The sequence below is a fragment of the Somniosus microcephalus genome, unplaced genomic scaffold (assembly GCF_052327205.1).
Source record: "Somniosus microcephalus isolate GS21.2 unplaced genomic scaffold, FLI_Smic_1.0 unresolved_chr2, whole genome shotgun sequence".
Classification (NCBI taxonomy): Eukaryota; Metazoa; Chordata; class Chondrichthyes; order Squaliformes; family Somniosidae; genus Somniosus; species Somniosus microcephalus.
The window spans coordinates 73,399,935-73,414,562 of NW_028225180.1; positions in this window are offsets into that span (position 1 = coordinate 73,399,935).

Genomic DNA, 14,628 nt, shown 5'->3' on the forward strand with positions numbered 1-14,628 from the left:
TTCATTGGCTGTAAACATTTTGAGACGTCCTGAGTGTTGTTTATTGCAGCCTCAGACAACTTGGTGAGCCCAGCTCTCTCCAACCCTCCCTCTCGGTGAGTTCAGGCGGTGAATCCTCCTGCATGCCTGCGACGGGGAGGCTGAATCTCTCATCCATCAGGGTCCAGGCAGGGATTGGGTCCCGCCCACGATCGGCAGGGGGATGAAGGAGATGCTGTTCCCAGTTCGCTGTCTGGCAGCCCCCCTGGGGAGTGTCTCACTGACACCTGCTGATCCTGTGACACTGCGCTGGGAAACACTCCCTCTGGCTGAGTGGAGAGATGATCATTTCATCACTGCAGCTCTCACCCACTACATGCACAAACCCATACAGACACACACTTGCTCCGGCACTCGCGCATGAGCGCACGCAAAGAGCAGGTGTTTGACTGGGCAGCCTCTGTCTCCCTTGTGTTCATGGACCCGACCCCAGAGCACACTGACAGAGCAACGGCAGACAATCAACCGGCTTCTCACTGACATGCACTGAGTATCATTATTTGTGATGATAATTCATGTCAATCTTCGAGTGGTTCCAATCCTCACAGGGAGAGAAACACAGAGAGACACATATTTAATCTCCTCCCACAGCCCATGTACACTCTCCCCTATCATGGACTCTACCCACACATTTAATCTCCCACAGCCCATGTACACTCTCCCCTACCACAGACTCTACCCACCCATTTAATCTCTGCCCACAGCCCATGTACACTCTCCCCTATCATAAACTCTACCCACCCATTTAATCTCCTCCCACAGCCCATGTACACTCTCCCCTATCATGGACTCTACCCACCCATTTAATCTCCTCCCACAGCCCATGTACACTCTCCCCTATCACAGACTCTACCCACCCATTTAATCTCCTCCCACAGCCCATGTACACTCTCCCCTATCACAGACTCTACCCACCCATTTCATCTCCGCCCACAGCCCATGTACACTCTCCCCTATCACAGATTCTACCCACTCATTTAATCTCCTCCCACAGCCCATGTACACTCTCCCCTATCATGGACTCTACCCACCCATTTAATCTCCTCCCACAGCCCATGTATACTCTCCCCTATCACAGACTCTACCCACCCATTTAATCTCCACCCACAGCCCATGCAGACTCTCCCCTATCACAGACTTTACCCACCCATTTAATCTCCTCCCACAGCCCATGTACACTCTCCCCTATCACAGATTCTACCCACCCATTTAATCTCCCACAGCCCATGCACACGCTCCCCTATCATGGACTCTACCCACCCATTTAATCTCCTCCCACAGCCCATGTACGCTCTCCCCTATCATGGACTCTACCCACACATTTAATCTCCCACAGCCCATGTACACTCTCCCCTATCATGGACTTTACCCACACATTTAATCTCCCACAGCCCATGTACACTCTCCCCTATCATGGACTCTACCCATCCATTTAATCTCCTCCCACAGCCCATGTACACTCTGCCCCATCACGGACTCTACCCACCCATTTAATCTCCTCCCACAACCCATGTACACTCTCCCCTATCACAGACTCTACCCACCTATTTAATCTCCTCCACAGCCCATGTACACTCTCCCCTACCATGGACCCAACCCACCCATTTAATCTCCTCCCATAGCCCGTGTACACTCTCCCCTATCATGGACTCTACCCACCCATTTAATCTCCTCCCACAGCCCATGTACACTCTGCCCTATCACGGACTCTACCCACCCATTTAATCTCCTCCCACAACCCATGTACACTCTCCCCTATCACAGACTCTACCCACCCATTTAATCTCCTCCACAGCCCATGTACACTCTCCCCTATCATGGACCCTACCCACCCATTTAATCTCCTCCCACAGCCCGTGTACACTCTCCCCTATCACGGACTCTACCCACCCATTTAATCTCCTCCCACAGCCCATGTACACTCTCCCCTATAACGGACTCTACCCACCCATTTAATCTCCTCCCACAGCCCGTGTACACTCTCCCCTATCACGGACTCTACCCACCCATTTAATCTCCGCCCACAGCCCATGTACACTCTCCCCTATCACAGATTCTACCCACTCATTTAATCTCCTCCCACAGCCCATGTACACTCTCCCCTATCATGGACTCTACCCACCCATTTAATCTCCTCCCACAGCCCATGTATACTCTCCCCTATCACAGACTCTACCCACCCATTTAATCTCCACCCACAGCCCATGTACACTCTCCCCTATCACAGACTTTACCCACCCATTTAATCTCCTCCCACAGCCCATGTACACTCTCCCCTATCACAGATTCTACCCACCCATTTAATCTCCCACAGCCCATGCACACGCTCGCCTATCATGGACTCTACCCACCCATTTAATCTCCTCCCACAGCCCATGTACGCTCTCCCCGATCATGGACTCTACCCACACATTTAATCTCCCACAGCCCATGTACACTCTCCCCTATCATGGACTCTACCCACACATTTAATCTCCCACAGCCCATGTACACTCTCCCCTATCATGGACTCTACCCATCCATTTAATCTCCTCCCACAGCCCATGTACACTCTGCCCTATCACGGACTCTACCCACCCATTTAATCTCCTCCCACAACCCATGTACACTCTCCCCTATCACAGACTCTACCCACCTATTTAATCTCCTCCACAGCCCATGTACACTCTCCCCTACCATGGACCCAACCCACCCATTTAATCTCCTCCCATAGCCCGTGTACACTCTCCCCTATCATGGACTCTACCCACCCATTTAATCTCCTCCCACAGCCCATGTACACTCTGCCCTATCACGGACTCTACCCACCCATTTAATCTCCTCCACAGCCCATGTACACTCTCCCCTATCATGGACCCTACCCACCCATTTAATCTCCTCCCACAGCCCGTGTACACTCTCCCCTATCACGGACTCTACCCACCCATTTAATCTCCTCCCACAACCCATGTACACTCTCCCCTATAACGGACTCTACCCACCCATTTAATCTCCTCCCACAGCCCGTGTACACTCTCCCCTATCACGGACTCTACCCACCCATTTAATCTCCTCCCACAGCCCATGTACACTCTCCCCTATCACAGACTCTACCCACCCATTGAATCTCCTCACACAGCCCATGTACACTCTCCCCTATCACAGACTCTACCCACCCATTGAATCTCCTCCCACAGCCCATGTACACTCTCCCCTATCACAGACTCTACCCACCCATTTAATCTTCTCCCACAGCCCATGTACACTCTCCCCTATCACAGACTCTACCCACCCATTTAATCTCCTCCCACAGCCCATGTAGACTCTCCCCTATCATGGACTCTACCCACCCATTTAATCTCCCACAGCCCATGTACACTCTCCCCTATCATGGACTCTACCCACCCATTTAATCTCCTCCCACAGCCCATGTACGCTCTCCCCTATCATGGACTCTACCCACCCATTTAATCTCCTCCCCAGCCCATGTACACTCTCCCCTATCACAGACTCTACCCACACATTTAATCTCTTCCCCCAGCCCATGTATACGCTCCCCTATCATGGACTCTACCCACCCATTCAATCTACTCCCACAGCCTACGTACACTCTCCCCTATCATGGACTCTACCCACCCATTTAATCTGCTCCCACAGCCCGTGTACACTCTCCCCTACCACAGACTCTAGCCACCCATTTAATCTCCTCCCCCAGCCCATGTATACGCTCCCCTATCATGGATTCTACCCACCCATTCAATCTACTCCCACAGCCTACGTACACTCTCCCCTATCATGGACTCTACCCACCCCTTTAATCTCCTCCCCCAGTCCATGTATATGCTCCCCTATCATGGACTCTACCCACCCATTCAATCTACTCCCACAGTCTACGCACACTCTCCCCTATCATGGACTCTACCCACCCATTTAATCTGCTCCCACAGCCCGTGTACACTCTCCCCTATCATGGACTCTACCCACCCATTTAATCTCCTCCCACAGCCCATGTACACTCTCCCCTATCACGGACTCTAGCCACCCATTTAATCTCCTCCCACAGCCCATGTACACTCTCCCCTATCATGGACTCTGAGGAAATCTACATGATATAAGGGGTTAATTTCAAGTGTTTGCTGGGTAAAAGTTTTCAGACTTGACACTAGGCAAGTGTCGATGTGTAACTAGAGCTATTGCACGTACTCGAACTACAGCCAAGAACAGATGCCTGCCCACCTAATGGTACCAATGACCTGATAACTTGTGACCGAAAGCAAAGCTTGCCTCCCTTATATATGATTAAAGAGGACCTCCGGTTACACGATTCATGCCCTGTTATAGATTAACGGTTGACTTATGTGTCCAGGATCCTTCTGTCAATATGTTATTTCTACCTGATGATTAATCTAAAATGTATCCTGATAGAGGAACAAAGGGATTTCAATCAAACTTGTTTGTTACACTGTATAAATATAGAACGTTTACACTGTATCATTGGAATAGTAGCCTCACCCCTTGAGTGGAGGTACTGATTCCCCTTGCAAGAGAAGTTAAATAAAAGGCCTGTCCGTCTGACGAATCCAAGTGTGTATTGAGTCATTACCCAGAGCTAAGAAGTAAGGCACTTCTACAATTTGGAGGTTCCACCGAGATGGCTTGCTGGAGCAATTGGTGAGTTAACAGACGCCGAGTACGTTGCTCGGTTGGGAAAATCCCATCGGCCGAAGGTGGTGTTTTGCCACATTTTTGGGACTTTCCCTGCCATAAGCATAGCTGCGCACAGTCTGTTTATTCCATTGGACAGCACTGCCATCGGGTAATTGACTCACAAGGTTCGGGGGTTAAACTGCCGTTGTGACTGCTTCCCTTTCAGAAACGGAACAGAGGACCAGCCATGAGGCGCTGACGCCCCGCGAACAGGATCGTGCAGAAAAGGACTGTAGGAAGCGCTGAAATAAAGGTACCAGAGAGAGAAGGTTAAGTCAGGAATTTGATTAACTAAGGAGCTAGCGATTTATTGGAAATTGAACTAGCAAGGTTCCAGCTTGCTGAGAGAGAAGGTTAAGTCAGGAATTTGATTAACTAAGGAGCTAGCGATTTACTGGAAATTGAACTAGCAAGGTTCCAGCTTGAAGTTAGCTGGGACAAATTGAAGGCCCTTTTTGCTAAAGATTTGGCTAAAGGGAGTAGGGTAGAAGGAGAGAAGAGCTTGAAGTTAGCTGGGACAAATTGAAGGCCCTTTTTTTGCTAAAGATTTGGCTAAAGGGAATAGGGTAAAAAAAAAAGAGAGAAGAGTGGGCGGCTGTCTGAAACACAGTGTCAATGTTTAATGTTTATGAGAGTGAGTATTTAACTACTTGTTATTATCAATCAACTTTGCAGCTTTGTCCAGTAAGGCTGCATAGGTTGGGGATTTAGTAACACTTTGGTTGTTGTTTAACAAGTGTATTGTTTATTGTTTATTGTTATATGTATTAATGTTTAGTCATGTCTGATCTGTAGAGGCGTCCCACGCAGATCATAGAGTGTTACGGAATTGTTGTATGTTTTAACTAAAATATTTAAGCTGAAAAAAAAACTGCAGAAGGGGTTGGAAAAGACCCAAGCCGGGGAAGTGAGTCCCGCGGCAGAATGTATGGTTGAGAAAATAGTGATGTCTTTTACATGATCCACTAAGCTATTGTGGATTCAGTATTTTCCCCAGTTAGAAATACCTGCCACGAGGGTTGAGAACCCTCGAGTTTTATACGTATGTATAGTTTATTAATCTGATCTGTAGGGGCGTACAACGCAGATCATGGATTGTCACGGGAGTTTAGATTGTTTTAAGTGAACCATTTAAACTGCTAAAATGAGTGCTAGCGCCAGTAAGCCACCCGAGAAAGGCACGCCAGCAGCCTTTATGTTAAAGAACTGGTCAATCATCCATTGATCACCTACCAAATTGGTCCAAATGGACTGTAAATAAGACTAGACCCTTTCCCTCAGATAGTCATTTAACATAGAAAGAATTACTTGCCTCGAGAAATGTTTAACGGACGAGAGAGAAATAGAGAACAGCCAGATAAAAAGACTGCCTCTATGTTTGTTGAGTCAGAAAAAAAAATTACCCCGAAGAAACACCTTTCTCCTCTATTATGGTAGGATAACAAGGTAACTATAGAAGGATGAATAGAGGGGAATATAGAGGAAGACGTGGTAGAGTAAGAGGGTATGGACGATCTGGTAATTGTTACAATTGCGGACAACCCGGACATTGGGCAAACCAATGCCCTGTGAAAAATCGTCAGAACAAAACCTCCAATAATGGACCTCCGTTAGAGAATAAAGGTCCTAATTTCACTGTCCATAACCCTTTTTCGGACCAGTCAGGAGGTTACCCTACAAACGGACAGGGATTTAGGAGAAATAGAGATTAGAATTACTGACTGACACCAGCAGCCCCAGGCGCCACAGACCACCAAATGCCCGTTGTTTCTTTAAATTCACACAGCGAACTTGAAATTAAAATGCAAATAGCTGGGAGACCTATGTCATTTTAGTAGATACAGGAGCAACCTTTTCGGTGTTAGGGAAAGGATATTCTGAAGGAATGCCTATTAATGGGAAAAAGACTCCGATAGCTGGATTGGCTGGAATACTACAATGCTTGAATCAATTGACTCCCCTCACAGTAAAAGTAGAAGAATTTGAGGAAGAACACTCCTTTCTGTTATCAGGAGATGTCTCTATGAATTTATGTGGAAGAGACTTGCTGTGCAAAATGAATGCTACAATCATTTGCTCCGCATCAGGAGTAACAGTAGAAATCCAAGTAGATAAGGCATATGCGTACCCAGTAACAGAAATAAAACACCCTGTTCTTTACGCATGGGAAATTGCCGACCCAAGTTTGAGTCCCAAACTTGTCAGTCTGTTAGGAGCGTGGGGATTCGTTACAAGCTCCATAAAACAATACCAGGAATCCCTGAAACTAGGGAAATGGCATTCAAAATTGCACTGCACGGCCTGCTATGACAAAACAGGACAAGATTATCAGCCGTTTTTTAATTTAAAATACCTCCTAACTATTAGACTGCACAGCCCTATGAAGTTACAATTAATCCAGCTGCACCATTACCCAAAAGGTCACAGTATCCATTGTCAGAGAAAGCAGAAAAAGGAGTTGAGCCAGTGATGAGATCATTGTTAAAACAGGGAGTTAACGCCGGATAGAATAAAGGTTGTTTGCAACACATCGTTGCCAAAAACTAAAGGAGAAATGAAGCATTTTCTAGGAATGACTGGCTATTGTAGACAATGAATACATGAGCATGACAAATTTGGAAAATTCATGGTTACCTGACTTCCTCGGGAACCCAGATTAAAAATGCACAAGAAGTGAAAAATCTTTTACTAGCTATTCAGAGACGTAAACAGATTGCAATTATTAAGTGCCAAGCGCACACGGGGCATTTGGACAAGGTTGCGCTTGGAAACGCTGCTGCAGATAGCGCTGCTAAGTCAGTAGCTATATCAAGTACTGAACGACAAGTTTCAGCCTTCCCTGTTAGGGAAAAGCCAGAGATACCGCAGCCCCCGTCCTTAGATGATGTGCTGACCCATCAAAATAGGGCCAGTTCTGATGAAGTAAAGGAATGGGTTGTTAATCATTGTTTTAAAAACACTGACGGCTTATGGGTTCATCATGACGGCCGCATGGTGGCAGCCAAATCATTACTATCACCAATTGCCCGATGTGTTCATAAATTCACCCATGCGGGCAAAGAGGGGATGGCGGACTGTATCCTCAAGACCTGGTATGCACCAGGAATCTCAAAATTGGCAAAACAAATTTGTGAAAATTGTATTATCTGCCAGACCATGAATGCAGGAAAAAAAAATCAAGAAGGTACAGCCCGCATCCCATCCAAACCCCATGGGTCCTTTTGTACACTTGCAAATGGATTTTATTGAACTACCTGTGTGTATGAGCTTTAAATATGTATTAGTTATTGTTGATATGTTTTCAAGATGGATTGAAGCGTTTCCTTGTAGAAAGAGTGACGCCACTACTGTTGCTAAATGTTTATTGAAGGACATTGTACCTCGCTTTGGGATACCAGCAAAACTGTCAAGTGACAATGGGTCCCATTTTACGGGAACAGTGATTAAGGAACTATGCAAAGCTTTACAGATTAACCAGCACCTTCATTGCAGTTATCATCCACAGTCGGCTGGACTAGTGGAAAGATATAACGGGATGCTGAAAAACAAGCTTGCAAAACTATGTAAAGAAACTGGACTTAAATGGGTTGATTTGTTACCCATAGCTTTAATGACAATGCGGTCTGCTACCAACAGAACTACAGGATTGTCGGCTCACGAGATCGTCATGGGAAGACCACAAAGATTGCCTTTTTCGGCACCTTTAACAGCTAAACAAATGGACATCCATAAAATGGAGGAAGATATGTTGAGTTATTGCATTGCACTAACCAAATGCATTTCTAGTTTCCATCAACAGGTGAAGGAAGCCCAGGTCGATCCCGCTGAAGGAAAGTGCCATACTTTCGAGCCAGGAGATAACGTCTACATAAAAAGCTTCAAACGAAAGAATGGCCTTCAACCCAGATTTGAGGGACCCTTCCAAGTACTCCTGACCACAAACACCGCTGTAAAAGTAAAGGAGCGACCAACATGGATACACGCGTCCCATTGTAAGAAGGCATCAGTCTAAGACAATACACTGCCAAGATGAACTGGATTTGGACTCTAATAAGACTGTTCCCTTTGTTAACGATAATTGAAACTGCCATATGGATTTACCCAGATCCTCTGAAAGGCAAACCATGTATAAAAGAATGTGTACTTTTAACCAAAAATCTCTTTTATGTTATATGTTATAATGAGACCATGAAAGTCTAGCTCCAGGACCATACTATGCAGGTACCCCCGTATCAACCCCTAAATCTTAGGGTAAGACAGGGTAAGATAGTAGAAGAAGATAGTGGACAAAGGCTTGATAAGCTATGGGTCACATGCCCTGATACTGTATTACCAAGTGACAAAACTGCGAACGGAGGGGTTATCTGCAGTGGTAATTCAAGAGGAGGACTGGCCCTGACAGCTAAGTCAATGTTTTGTGATAATCCTTTTACACAACCCCTCGTTTCAACATCAATTACTCAGAAAAGAAAAATTAGTAGGACCGCTAGGAAACAAGGAGGGAGAAGTAGAAGACTGTTAAATAAGCATAACTATCATCAAGTTAATACCTTTGTATACATGAGCTATCTGTATGCTAAAAAACAGAACCTTGCCAAATGCTGGATATGCAGCCACATCCCTGTGCATGCAGAGGGTGGAATACCTCTAAGGCCCATTCCCTTCGAGATAGAAGAGATGGTAGGGTGGTTATTACAGTCTAATACCACCTGGAATAAGGAGGCAGCCAGTACATTTCAGACCCAAAATAGTTTAAACCCAGATCAGTTGGAAAATGAATGGAAAAATGCAGGATACAACCTTATAAAATTTGAAGGGTGGTTTCATCCCCTATATGATAATCGAAGGAATCCAGAGAGTCTATTAGTTACGTCGATGGGAACCATAAATAAAACAAAAGGAGAAGTCTGTCTTGTAAACGACAATGGAGAAGGATTGATGGTTGGATGGAGTGAGTGCAAATGTAACTACACTTTGACTAAAACTACTACTAAACCACCAGGTGCAATCGAATGGCCTTATTGGGGATGGTGGAATCTGTCCACAGTACAAAATTTGACTAGCAAAAAAAATCTGGAAAGGAGAATACGGAATAGGAATGATGCACCAGATATGGAACAAATTTGAAGCCTATAATAACACCTATTTCATCTGTGGGCATAGAGCATACCCCTGGTTACCACAAAATTGGACTGGGTCATGTTATTTGGGATATGTAGTGCCTTATATACATCACATTTTATCTTTGGATAGCCACCCTGGGACACGAGCAAAACGAGCCATTACAGAAATTGAAAGGTTCTTTGCTATAGCATTTCCCTGGTATGGAACAGGGAAGTTAACAAGAGAATCTATAAACATGGCAGCAGTGTTGGAACAAATAGCCAATGATACTGCAGATGCTCTTAGTGATGTAAACGCAGAAATGGTGGCTTTGCGCACTGTTGCCTTACAAAACCGCATGGCTCTGGACTATTTGTTGGCAAAAGAAGGGGGCACATGTGCAATCATAAAAACCGAATGTTGCACCTATATCCCAGATAGCTCAGAAAATATCACCAATCTGGTAAACCACATAAAGAAGGCCGTAGAGAAACTACGTCAACCTGAACCATGGTCAATGTGGGATTGGATTTCAGAATGGGGAGGAGCATTGGGAAAGCAAATTTTGGAAGCTTTTATCGCAATTGTGATGATAATAATTTTAATTAGTTTATTGATTGGTTGTTTAAAATTATTGTGTACAAAAGTCCTTTCCTTATTAGCGTCAACTCCTCCAGTACCAATGATGTCTGAATATGAGGATATTAAGGGTGAGACCTTTGATGTAGAGTTTCTTAAACTTAGCGAGATAGATTGTCCTTAGAAAGGACAAAAGGGGGGAATGAGGAAATCTACATGATATAAGGGGTTAATTTCAAGTGTTTGCTGGGTAAAAGTTTTCAGACTTGACACTAGGCAAGTGTCGATGTGTAACTAGAGCTATTGCACGTACTCGAACTACAGCCAAGAACAGATGCCTGCCCACCTAATGGTACCAATGACCTGATAACTTGTGACCGAAAGCAAAGCTTGCCTCCCTTATATATGATTAAAGAGGACCTCCGGTTACACGATTCATGCCCTGTTATAGATTAACGGTTGACTTATGTGTCCAGGATCCTTCTGTCAATATGTTATTTCTACCTGATGATTAATCTAAAATGTATCCTGATAGAGGAACAAAGGGATTTCAATCAAACTTGTTTGTTACACTGTATAAATATAGAACGTTTACACTGTATCATTGGAATAGTAGCCTCACCCCTTGAGTGGAGGTACTGATTCCCCTTGCAAGAGAAGTTAAATAAAAGGCCTGTCCGTCTGACGAATCCAAGTGTGTATTGAGTCATTACCCAGAGCTAAGAAGTAAGGCACTTCTACAACTCTACCCACCCATTTAATCTCCTCCCACAGCCCATATACACTCTCCCCTATCACAGATTCTACCCACCCATTTAATCTCCTCCCACAGCCCATGTACGCTCTCCCCTATCATGGACTCTACCCACACATTTAATCTCCCACAGCCCATGTATACTCTCCCCTATCATGGACTCTACCCACACATTTAATCTCCCACAGCCCATGTACACTCTCCCCTATCATGGACTCTACCCATCCATTTAATCTCCTCCCACAGCCCATGTACACTCTGCCCTATCACGGACTCTACCCACCCATTTAATCTCCTCCCACAACCCATGTACACTCTCCCCTATCACAGACTCTACCCACCTATTTAATCTCCTCCACAGCCCATGTACACTCTCCCCTACCATGGACCCAACCCACCCATTTAATCTCCTCCCATAGCCCGTGTACACTCTCCCCTATCATGGACTCTACCCACCCATTTAATCTCCTCCCACAGCCCATGTACACTCTGCCCTATCACGGACTCTACCCACCCATTTAATCTCCTCCCACAACCCATGTACACTCTCCCCTATCACAGACTCTACCCACCCATTTAATCTCCTCCACAGCCCATGTACACTCTCCCCTATCATGGACCCTACCCACCCATTTAATCTCCTCCCACAGCCCGTGTACACTCTCCCCTATCACGGACTCTACCCACCCATTTAATCTCCTCCCACAGCCCATGTACACTCTCCCCTATAACGGACTCTACCCACCCATTTAACCTCCTCCCACAGCCCGTGTACACTCTCCCCTATCACGGACTCTACCCACCCATTTAATCTCCCCCACAGCCCATGTACACTCTCCCCTATCACGGACTCTACCCACCCATTGAATCTCCTCACACAGCCCATGTACACTCTCCCCTATCACAGACTCTACCCACCCATTGAATCTCCTCCCACAGCCCATGTACACTCTCCCCTATCACAGACTCTACCCACCCATTTAATCTTCTCCCACAGCCCATGTACACTCTCCCCTATCACAGACTCTACCCACCCATTTAATCTCCTCCCACAGCCCATGTAGACTCTCCCCTATCATGGACTCTACCCACCCATTTAATCTCCCACAGCCCGTGTACACTCTCCCCTATCATGGACTCTACCCACCCATTTAATCTCCTCCCACAGCCCATGTACGCTCTCCCCTATCATGGACTCTACCCACCCATTTAATCTCCTCCCCAGCCCATGTACACTCTCCCCTATCACAGACTCTAGCCATCCCTTTAATCTCTTCCCCCAGCCCATGTATACGCTCCCCTATCATGGACTCTACCCACCCATTCAATCTACTCCCACAGTCTACGCACACTCTCCCCTATCATGGACTCTACCCACCCATTTAATCTCCTCCCACAGCCCATGTACACTCTCCCCTATCACGGACTCTAGCCACCCATTTAATCTCCTCCCACAGCCCATGTACACTCTCCCCTATCACGGACTCTTCCTATCCATAAGATGCAACTATTGGGTATTCCAGGAAAGCCCAAGAAACCGATGCCGATGCAATTGATTCCATCCTCTGGATGTTCCTCTCCTGCAGCGGGCGATGGTTAAAGTTTTCACCTGATGGTTCCAGTCAGCCTCAACACATTCTCCTTGACTCCATCACTGCGCTCTAACTCACGTTGTTTATATTGCCTTACTCATCTACCAACATTGTGTTACCCCGACATTGAAGCCTAGAGCTTCCTGACTTATCTTTATTCCCCTTTCTTGAACAGGAGTCCAAGGTTCTACCCTCAACCCCCAATACCCTGCCCTATCCTTCAGCACTATTCCCACTTCCAAAGATTTTTTCGTGCCTCTGCTGTCTCCTCCCTGAGCGCCTTCAGTATTCAGAGACTTTCAATTTTTACATTTCCTTTTTATTGATTCATTCGCGGGATGTGGGCATCACTGGCAAGGCCCAGCATTTATTGCCCATCCTTAGTTACCCCTTGAGAAGGTGGTGGTGAGCCGCCTTCTTGAACCGCTGCAGTCCACGTGGTGAAGGTTCTCCCACAGTGTTGTTAGGGAGGGAGTTCCAGGATTCTGACCCAGGAGCGGCCAATATATTTCCAAGTCAGGATGGTGTGTGTGACTTGGAGGGGTATTTGGAAGTGGTGGTGTTCCCATGCACCTGTACTGGACATCTTGGGGAGTTAAGGGTTAATTGTCAAACTTCTTTGTATCATGGAGAACAGACTTTCCAAGATAAATAGGATGGCTGTGAAGTGTTGAGGGGAAAGCCTGGCTTATCTTCTGCTTTTAGTGTCTGAGTGTTATATACAGAAAGTGCTGGCGCAAGGAAATAAGGGACAGTGATGAAGTTGACCATTGAGTGATTAAGGTATAACTTTAGGGGTTAGGGTAATAAACAAAGACAGAGGTTTCTATTAACTATAGGATAGAAAGATAAAGGTTAATAAGGCCTATTCCTCAAAGAATTTGAGAACAGTTACATCAGGAAGTCTTGTCTGAGGGAAGTAGCTTTGAAGTAAACTACTACAGGAAACTGGTTTATCCGGAGGTTGTATGTCCGGAATACTCGATCTAACGGCAAAAATCAGGAGCCGTTTTCTCTAAGTTTTTTTAGATCTCGTTCTTTTTTTTCCCCCAGTCAGGCACTGCACGGTCTGTAGCTATAGCAACAGCTTCAGCTAGAGACGCTTGCAGCTGCAGCCGACTGTTTTAGAAGCTGTTGCTAAGCAACAGTGCTTGTTGTCAGATACAGAGATGAAAACCTCCGTATGCTTCAACATTAACTTTGTATGTCTGGCAGTTTTGATAGATCGGCAACACGCCGGTCCCGTATATCACAAAGTTTCCTGTACAACTGTTTACAGGAATAGAGTGTCTTCAAAAGATTCAGGAACAGATACGCCATGTGGCATGATCTATGACATGTTCCTTTGATATAGGCAAAATGTGGTGGATAAAGGAGCAAGTTTTTCAACAGGTCCGCAGAGGGCTCAAAAGATAGAGAGGACAAAAGCCATTCTCTTGTGTTTAGGTGAACCACTCACTCAAACTAGTCAATAAAGTCTGTTTTGTATACTCCGCCATCAAGTGAATCGTGCTTACTCGAAACGCGTTGTTGTGAACCAGAGGAGGTAGGAGGTTGAATGCTGACACCTTGTCACCCTCATCCTTCTAGGCAGTAGAGGTGGCTGTGTTTGGGAGGTGCTGCAGTGCATCTTGTAGGTGGTACACACTGCAGCCACGGTACACCGGTGGTGGAAGGAGTGAATGTTTAAGTTGGATGCTGGACTGGGTGAATGGGATGTCAGGCTGGGAGAGCTACATAGGAACAGGAGGAGGCCACTTAGCTCCGACCCTGTTCTGCCATTCCATGAGATCATGGCTGATCTGAGACCTAACTCCATATACTCACCTTTGTCCCATATCCCTTAATACCTTTGGTTAACAGAACATCATCAAT